The sequence below is a fragment of the Pollicipes pollicipes genome, unplaced genomic scaffold (genome assembly GCF_011947565.3).
Source record: "Pollicipes pollicipes isolate AB1234 unplaced genomic scaffold, Ppol_2.1 Scaffold_4740;HRSCAF=5597_pilon_pilon_pilon, whole genome shotgun sequence".
In the NCBI taxonomy this organism is placed as follows: domain Eukaryota; kingdom Metazoa; phylum Arthropoda; class Thecostraca; order Pollicipedomorpha; family Pollicipedidae; genus Pollicipes; species Pollicipes pollicipes.
In genome coordinates this window covers 21,467,795-21,477,143 of record NW_023596545.1, presented here as the reverse complement: position 1 = coordinate 21,477,143, position 9,349 = coordinate 21,467,795, and the positions used below count along the sequence as shown (strand labels likewise).

Here is a 9,349-nt window from a genome sequence, read left to right as displayed (position 1 = left end):
TGGCTTGTGCGATAAACGGTATTTAATCATTTATGGGCAGATCTACAACCGAGGATATTGAGCACGAGATTGGGCAAAGATGTCTTGTTCGTTTTCCACATTTCGCGCATACACAATTTCGCAATCTACCCATTCCAACAGTGTTCGCCTTATTCTACTCCATTCTCTTTTCGGCAAGGAAGGTCTGGCCGAAACGTGTCCAGTTTTGTTTCCTCAGCCCCCTGTCTGTCATCAAAGTATGAGCGACGTACTGTTAACTGTTCGCCAACTGTGTTACCCTGTTCGCCAGCTATTCAACCGAGACGCGGGACAGGAGGTCTGCCTCCAAAGGAGCGCCAAGCGCGGCGAGCCGCTGCACCGGGCCCTCGAACTGGCACCATGTCGCAGAAATGTCGGAACGTCCGATGATGATCAGGTGATGTTGGCTATGGGGAATACACAACCCCCACCGGTCTTCATAAGAATTTGGTTTCGCCTGACAAACTAAGCCGCTCCGCCGAGCTGATGGTGTGAGCTCAGGCTCGTTCTGGAATCAACGTGCAATAGTTTGGATGACTCCGTTTCAGCGTACAACAATTCTATACTCGTTAGCTTTAATCATAACGATGTTTGTGAAACGTTTCCAATTAAGTGTTAAGTGCAGCAAGAGACGCGTTAAATGAAGCAAGCCTGTGCAGGTCGACCAGATGACGCAGGTGACTGTCTCCGTGTGTGCTCACGCCGCCAACCCCTGGCTTCTTGACGGTTGTCCTTGGCACGCCCGCCCCTGCGTCGGACATCTGCCCATATGGCATCTGCCCCCGCCTATCTGACGTCTGGCCTTGGCCCGTCTGACATCGCCCAGCTGATATGTGACCCTGACTGCCTGAACGTCTGCCCGTGACTAGCCGACGTCTGACTCCGCCCTGTCTGACCACAGAGCTTCCATCTGAGTGCGGAGGGCCTGCTGCGCGCCGTCGACGGCCTGTGCGTGGACAGCGGGCTCCGCTTGGTACCCTGTCACGGCCAGCAGCACGCCTGGGCCTTCACTCAGGTATGTGCACCTGTCCACACCGCGTCGCACCGTCTCAACCTCACAAGGCGAAATATAGATATGTGGATGAAACTGGTCACATATGTGGTCTGCTGCCATATTTACTGTGAATGATGTTGGCTCGGTGTTTTATGTTTGTCATGCAATTCCACTCTGTTGTTCACAAGGAGTCTTTTAATGCAAAGCCTCGGAGCCTTTGCACGATTGCACGATAGTTGCCAGGTTTTAACTAAGTGCTAACACGGATAACTCAGAACCAACGCGAGCTTGACGCAGAACAGAAACTTCGGAAGCCGGCGGCGAGCCATGCTGCGCCCGGGAGTCAGTGAATGTGTAGGGAGGCCCGGAAGTCAGTGAATGTGTAGGGAGGCCCGGGAGTCAGCGAATTTGTAAGGAGGCCCGGAAGTCAGTGCATGTGTAGGGAGGGCCCGGAAGTCAGTGATGTGTAGGGAGGCCCGGGAGTCAGTGAGTGTAGTGGGAAACCCCTGCAATTCAGTGAGTTGCTATGGAAGGCTCCGGGAGCCGGTGGAGGTCAGGGGGAGGCCCGGAAGCCGCTGGGGGGTCAGAGCAGGTTCCGTCGCCATGTGCCCGCCGCTGACGGCCGCCGTGCTTTAGCTAACCCCATCGCCGTGCCGGCAGGGCTCGGGCCTGGTACACGTCCGAGTCGGGCCGGTTGCCTGACGCGCGGCGCCGGCCCGGAGGTCGCCCTGCTCGTCTGTGACGACCGACCGCACCAGTACTGGTGGGCTCCAGCGGGACCGGCATGATCGGGCGGGCGTGGACCCCGGCCAGCGACGTCTCCGACGGGGAGACGTCAGGGAGCACCACGCGGCGGGGAGCCAGGGGACGAGAGGCCCTTGTCTACTCTGAAGATCACTGCCGGATGTGGGGACAGCACGGCACGGCGATGATGTAGCTCATTCGTGGGCAGCAGCTCTGGCTCGCAGCTCGATGACGATATTATCAGAAATGCCTCGGTTCAATGCATTTCAACGTTCATACAAATAGTGAACAAAGCTGTGTTGGCTGTAAAGCTGTAGCAAAGTATTTAGTAATATACAATATTGCATTGATTTGTTCAATTGGTTTTGCGATCTGTGGTGGCATCCATTATGAAAGCAGGAGTTTTACTCGCCTACCAAGTTTTAGCGTGCTGGATGGAGCCTGCAAAGTTGCTCCTGGTGTAATGTTTTGTGCGCCTTATCGGATACTGGGTGTTTGTACCCTCCCTTCTCTGTTGTCCCAAAGTCCCATAGAACACAGCAGAGGCGCTAATATTTGGTTTTAACGCCAAAAATCTGGTGCTGTGAATTAAAGGCATTTAACTGCACGCATACCGCTATCCCCCATGGTAGCGGATAACAAATATTGACGCCGGTTCAGTGACACTATTTTATTGACATATAAAAAGTCTGCTTTGGAGTTTTTTGAAGACTTTTATAAGGAAGGGTCGGCGCAAGACGTTGCCAAGACCGATCTAAAGTCAGAAAAATATCATGTGGGCCATTGGTAAGCATGTACTCGGTTCTGAAGACTTCCATCTGGAATTGGCGGTTTCTGGTGTCAGAACCAGGAAGATTCAAAGGACCAGTCTGTGATTAATCTGAAAGCAGTAGCTTGAACCAAAATCCAGCCTGATAAGAAATCGAAAAATGCAGTAAAGAACCAGGATCAAGCCTATGCTGGGCTAAGAGAACCATTAAAAATCAGGATTCAATCTGGAACACCCCGAGGTATCAAACATTAACCAAAATGCAACCTGGCATTACGCCGAGGCACTCTGCAAGGATCAGAACCAAAGCTAAAGTATATGCGAGAACCAAGATCTACCTCAAAGTAGAACTGGAGATCCAGCAACCACCAATACATGATCTGGAATGACGTCAAAGAAACGAGAGGAAAAACATATTCCCCTTACTTACCCTTACTTACGGGGAGCCATCAAAAAGTCCAGGATCGTAGCATCCAGTGTTCATATCGTCCAGGATCGCACCATCCAGTGTCATAACATCCAGCAAACGTCCAATGCCGTGGCCATTGGGGGCCCTTATAAGGTGTAGGGACGAAATGTCCAGATCCATGGCAACCAGGCTAATTTGGATCTCTGCCGCTAGATAACACTACAGAAGCATCTTTGAGTCCGGCCACTATTTCCCTCTCATGTCAACAGATGGCACAGTCAACCTAATATTCCACTGATGATCACGTGATGCGTTCAGTCAAGCATGGTTACTATCAATTACCCAGACGCCTAGCGGCCGTGTCCGGCCTCGGTGCGGCTGCGCCCCGGGGCTTACCGGCGGACTGGGCACAGATGCGCCGGGCCGCCGGCGCGGCCGGAGATATGGTGTACGGCGCGGGCTCCGCGGGGACCGCTGCGCCCGCGGGATAAGCGGGCTCCCCCGCCCTGCCGCTGCTGCCTGGGCCTCAATTGCGAGGGTACGCTCGGTTGCTCAGGGGCCCTTCATATTGATATGGGGTTCTTTCCACTTGCTTGGAGGAACCCTGTGCTGTCGCTGGGCCCCATATAAGGAAACGCTCCGAGGCACTCGATGCTCAGGGGCCCGGGTGTTAATTCATGCACACTGATCTTCGGCTAGTGCCTGTTGTTCAAGGGATCCTGTTCTCCGCCCGGACCCTATATGTTAGCTTGCCGGGGTGCTCCCGTTCGTTCATGGGTCCCACCATATCGGCGTTAGGTTTTTCTCGCTCGTTATGAGGACCCTCCACTGTTCATTGGAGCCTCTTTCTTGGCCTGCCACGGCAGTTTTGATTGGTCAGGTGCCGTCTTTGTTGGTCTCGGGGTTTTCCATATTATATGAGGCAGGGCCTCGGATAAGGAATTGTCACTGGGGGTGTGGGGGGGGGGACAATCCAAAAAATTATCATGGCCCCCATCCCTCATTAAGCAAACCTCTCAGCCGATTTTGCTGAACTTTTAAGATAGCACCGACAGGAAAATCAATACAACAACCATGGGTGAAGCTTCTCCAAAATGTTGGTGGGCCTCAGGCCCCGCCAAAAGCATCACAGGATATTCCGCCCCTAGAAGTATCGTCCAAATCAATGATCATCAAATCAAATCAAATCAAAGTGAAACAAACTCGAAGCTATCTCATTGCATGTTATTTTACCCGAAACTGTCAGCTGAACACAAACGAGACATGTTTGCTGAGTTTTCAGTTATCTCTACGACGTACCTTTGGTTCTAATTCTTCCGCGAACACTGGAGAAACCGTTGATAAGTTTTTTGGTACGTAGTAATCGATCTGAATACGATGAAAGCCCCCACGATGCATCTCACTTAACTCATTTTCAGCAATGCGGCATCACGTCTTGACGTAATGCATGGTAATGGATGCATGCAAACTTGGGAAATCGGGCGACTATACCATCTTACTGAGGCTCCGAAGCTCCTGGGGTGGAGATGGATGTCCGTGTATCAGGTTTCAGTATTTCCAGCTGTTTTACAACCTCGGCCATGGTCAGCTTCGCTCGGCCTCGGCCACCCAACAGCTTCGCCATGACGTCACAGTTCGCTGACACGCATGCTCCCAACGTGACCCAGTACACTTAACAGCAATCCCTCGGGGCGGAAGAACTTCTTGGCAAATTCACGCTGCTTGTACTTCTCCGGGTCCGGCTGACGGTTTGCGCTTGTCTTTGTTTGTTAGGAAGGCCGCGAACCGCCGGACGCGGGTCCAAACCTCGCGGTGCCCAAGCCGCTGACACTGATGACAAGTCGGGTCGTTCACCGTTGACAGACGCATGCCCAGGCGATGGCTGCTGCACACAGTGCTGTAGTGCGACGCAGCACGCTCGGTGCCCATGCTGTGCGGTGTGACGCAGAGATGCGACGACAAGAGTTGCTTGCATGCGCTTTTAGCGTTTTTCGTCATCGCCACCAGCTTTCCTTTCATGCCAGGATGCCCTGGCGTCGCTCATCTTGCGCCACTGGTCACAGGCGTTTCTTGTGAACTGGGCCACGCCCTCTCTGCCGAACAGTCGGGATGCCAAGCTGCGACCGTCAACGATGAACTGTTTCGCTGACCTGGACTCCATCATAGAGACCACCATGTTCGTGCACAACTTGTTCCTGCTCGACATCGATCCTGTCGTTCAGCAAGTTCGTCGCGGCCTGAACGATCTCATTCCACACGGCTTCAAGTGTTCTCTTCGTCAAACGAGGCTGTTGTGCGCTCTGACGGCTGGTCCGTCTGCAGCTGGGACGAACTTTTCCTCCTGGCCACCAGGCAGTGGCTCCTCTTTCATTAACTCCAGCTGCAGCAGCGCAGCATGGCGGGCCTTCAGCACATCTGGTAGTGCACACCAGGTCCGCGCTTTGGAATTTTTCGGATGTTAACGGGAAAAGTGACCGCATTCTCGCTGCTCCTGCAGAGCTTTTTGTTCCTGGACTTCGATGTTTGGAAGTGCGCTATTAGAGCACACAGGTCCGTCTTCCAGTGCATGATCTCCGATACCGTCTTCTCTACACTCTCGAGAGCTGGGTCACCCCTGTGACACACGCACCAGATGGTGATCAGGTGACATCCCAGCAGGTCATTGGGCCTTTTCCTGAGACCACTGCTGCGACCCGTGTTGGCGCTCTCTCCGTCCGTGGTCAAACCAAACAGCTTGTCTAGAGGCAGATCCAGCCCTACAACAGTAGTTTTGACCGCCTCTAGTAGACCTTTTGTGGCATCTTCTTCCGGTTCCACAACGCTTAGAATGTAGGTCTGCAGCTCAGCGTCAGCATGGACCTGGCAGTGACGAATTTGTTGTCTTGCTGCGGACGGTTCATACTTTCGTCGACCTGTAGGCTGTACACAACTCCAGCGGCAAGCTTGTCGCAGATCTTGGCCCGTTGTAGCTTGGCGACGACGCTGCGCATCTCCCGGTACATGTCCGGATCTCTGTAGTGAAGAGCTGCAGGAGGTGGCTCTGTTGGCTGCAGGTCCATTTCCCAACCACCCTCGCTTATAGCTGTCCAGACTCGCTGCTCGTGCAGCGCTGCGAGGGAGCGGGCTGGCCACGACCAAGCGGCCAGTCTCGTGCAGGCTATCGTAGTGAACAGCAACGGCGAGCTCCAGAAGTGTCTTCTTGGTCGTGATGGTGGTTGTCTTGATGACACCAGCGGCAGTTCTCTTGAGGATGGACATCCACGGGTGTTTCGAGCTTCGGCTAATCCACTACTGCTCCAGGTTTTTCGCATCCACAGTAACGGCATGAAATTTTCCGTGCATATGATCCGCCACGCCCATCAGCTTCTCTTGCAGTCCGCTCTGACGCCGCTGGCTGTGCAAACGCGCCCGTTTACCGAAGCCTTGGCTGCCTCCACCTCGTGCTCTGCGCAGATGATGCACACCAGCACAGCTCGCTTCCTGCCGCTTATCTGCCAGTTCTCTTGGAGAAGGCAGTCGAAGGCGTTCAACAACCACTGAACGTTCAGTTTGGCTCCCTTGTACCACTCGTCAGCTGCCGCACTGCTCTGGCTCGGTTCCGCTGGAGTGGCATGGTGCGTCTCCGAAGCAGTAAGGTGGATCGTCGGAGCAGCGAGAAGCGTTCCAGAAGAGGCGGGTTGAGTATACCGGGTGGAATCTAGGAGCAGGGAGGTTGCAAGGATTAGAACTGACCAACGAACAGGAGAGAATTCTCACCAAAGGGCACAACGATAGTAAGGCAGACATTTTCTGACTGCATGCATCAAGTTACCAGCTTTTGGTTTCTGTTGATGAAGACCGTGATATTATTTTCGGAGATGGCATGACAGTGGCAGTAATGCCAATACTGAGTAAGTGGTTTCGTCCTTTGAAGGGAGTTTTAGGTCCGATCGTGTGTCGCGTCGTGTTGAGACAAAGATCATGATAAGATAGCACGACAGCACTCGTATACATTCTACGTAAGCGTCAGATTTTCAGGACATAAATATCTCGCCGTGGGTCACTTACACCAGGGTTATCACCACACTAGTTACGGAACACGATTACGCGTTCGCACGCTATCTTCAGTCTCAGATCAATGGGATATGTTTTGCACTGTATTAATTCAAAAGGTGAATTTTATGGCAGGCTACAATAAAACGACACGAAGCGCAACTTTATGAGCTATTTACGTGTCCTGCAACGCACCTAACATCAGTGAGGTGCAAACTCAAAATACAGCCGCTCAAGCTTCAACAGGTCACTGTTAAATTCATGCAGCCTGCTGCTGCTGATATATAATCAACAGTATGGCCTCAAAACTTACCACCATCATGTCGTCAGAGGACCCGCGACCTTAGGTAAGGCCACGACCCAGCGATGTGGGTACATGATGTAAAACAGCCTGTTCGTCCATAACCGGCAGTTTGTTGGACTGCAAGGTAAAAACGGACGCAGGATTCAAATTCACGGTCAAAATAGCCTTTAATGACATTGAAGATCAATTAAAGGTCATCAGAAGTCTTCCGAGGTCAACGATCTGTTCGACCTCAGGTGTGCGCGAAATATATTTTGGTCGTAAATGAGCAGTTGCGGTACGTAAAACAATGTTAAAAACAAAGTAAGATATCAAATTAGGCCCTAGATGAACATAAAAACTTTCCTCATGCATGCCGTGGTCATCAAAAGAAGCAATGGGGACCGAAGGTCGTCAAAGTGCAAGACAAGTGAAATGCATCTCTTGACCTCTCACAGTAATCACTGGACGTGCTCTTACCTGAAAAAAAATTTGTCACAATGTCCCTGCTAAAACACTGAATTTTTTTATTCTGAGCATTTGAAAATTCGACCTCACTTGACCCTAAGCTTGACCCTTGCGTCACCTAAAATGGCACTCGGTGCTTTGTTACCTCCTCACCTCGGTGCTTTCTTACCTCCTGACTTCGGTGCTTTGTTACCTCACATAGTCATGCATGTAATTCAGCCACAAAAGTTTGGCCACGAGCAAAAAGAAAGAAAATGTGTTATCCTTCTCCATGTGGGCCATTTTGGAATAACCGTATGCTTGACCTGACCCAAATGAAAAGTTAGAAATAATTTCATTTTACCCTCACCGGCCTCGAGATTCAATATTTACCGTTAAACTCAGTTTCTCCCAGCCAGAATGTGCCATATGTTCATTTAATCCCAGTCACGCATCTTGATCTATTCGTGACCTGTGGTGATCTTAACACTGACCCGGGTAAAAAGTACACGTGTTTTCGCCTCTTATTGTCAATACTTTTCCGCAGGTGCCTTTTTTCCATGCCATCGATGGGGGCCGAGGTCATGGGGGAAGGGGGGCGGAAATCCGTCTTTTCTCCGGCGGCCGAAGGACCATCTTGAAGCCCGGCGGGGACGTGTTAATGATCACCGGAATCAAATCTCGGTAGCACTTTGCTGTTGGCTCACCTGATAAGTTGATCCGAACGTAACATTTACACAGGAACAAATAATGGGTGGTGATCACAATATCAGGAAAAATGTTGTTGCAACAAAAATGTCCAGCTGTTTTGGTCTGAAATACTTTGGTGGGTAGAAATGTAAAACGATGGAAACAAAATGCTGTTCTAACTAACTCTGCATAGCGATCCTTTTTGCAAGCGGGTTTTCCTCCGTCAACGTCACCTTCGCCATCATCAGCAGCAGTCGTGCGGGAATCGGGAACGGGAATGGGCTCGGATGGAAGCTGGAAACATAGATACAGGAGTTAAAGCAAACCGTACTGAGAGGTATTGCAAACGTTCGAAAAGTGATTCCGGCCCGGCACCGGCGCCATTCTAAAATCCACATATAATGTTAACCGGACTCGGCATGTTTCACTTCATGTGTGTGATGTGTGATGTCAAATGAGCGTGTGTGTTGTTGGGGATGGGGGAGGCGGTACCTCCTTTAACATTCAGTCTTCCGTGCACAACTACTCCACAACGCTCCGCCACGAAAAAAGCAGGGAAAGGAACGGCCCTCTTCCTTACCCCCCATCCCCCCAGCCACCTTTTTCGCAAAGGGCCGCCGTATGTCCATTGCAGAACCCAGCGACCTGAACGATCACACCAATCGAGAACGGATCAACCACAGGAAATAGAATTAACGCTTATAGGGCCTTACTTCTACCAACCGCGGACTTACCGCCGTTGCCAAGCAACGAATTTGTATCTGTTGCGTCGTTAAGTGCCCAGTAAAAAACCGCCGGCTGCCAAGAAGTTACCATATTAGGAAAAGACGATAGACGAAAAAGACGAAAGACGACGAAACTCTAAAGAAAGATAATAGCGTTGTCGTACGTAATTGTCAGCTTCAGGCATGTTCCAGCATTGCCGATTTCTCTACTCAGGCAGTGCATTGTCGTTTTTGCTAA

General features: G+C 51.4%; 1 long non-coding RNA gene across 1 annotated transcript; it reads left to right on the top strand.

Annotated features, from left to right (window-relative positions):
* The first annotated feature begins 289 nt into the window (after positions 1-289).
* LOC119098441 (uncharacterized) lies at positions 290-1,693 on the top strand. The gene is made up of 3 exons (XR_005094231.1): positions 290-415; positions 920-1,033; positions 1,673-1,693. It is a non-coding gene; the product is annotated as an uncharacterized LOC119098441 (long non-coding RNA).
* The last annotated feature ends 7,656 nt before the right edge of the window (positions 1,694-9,349 follow it).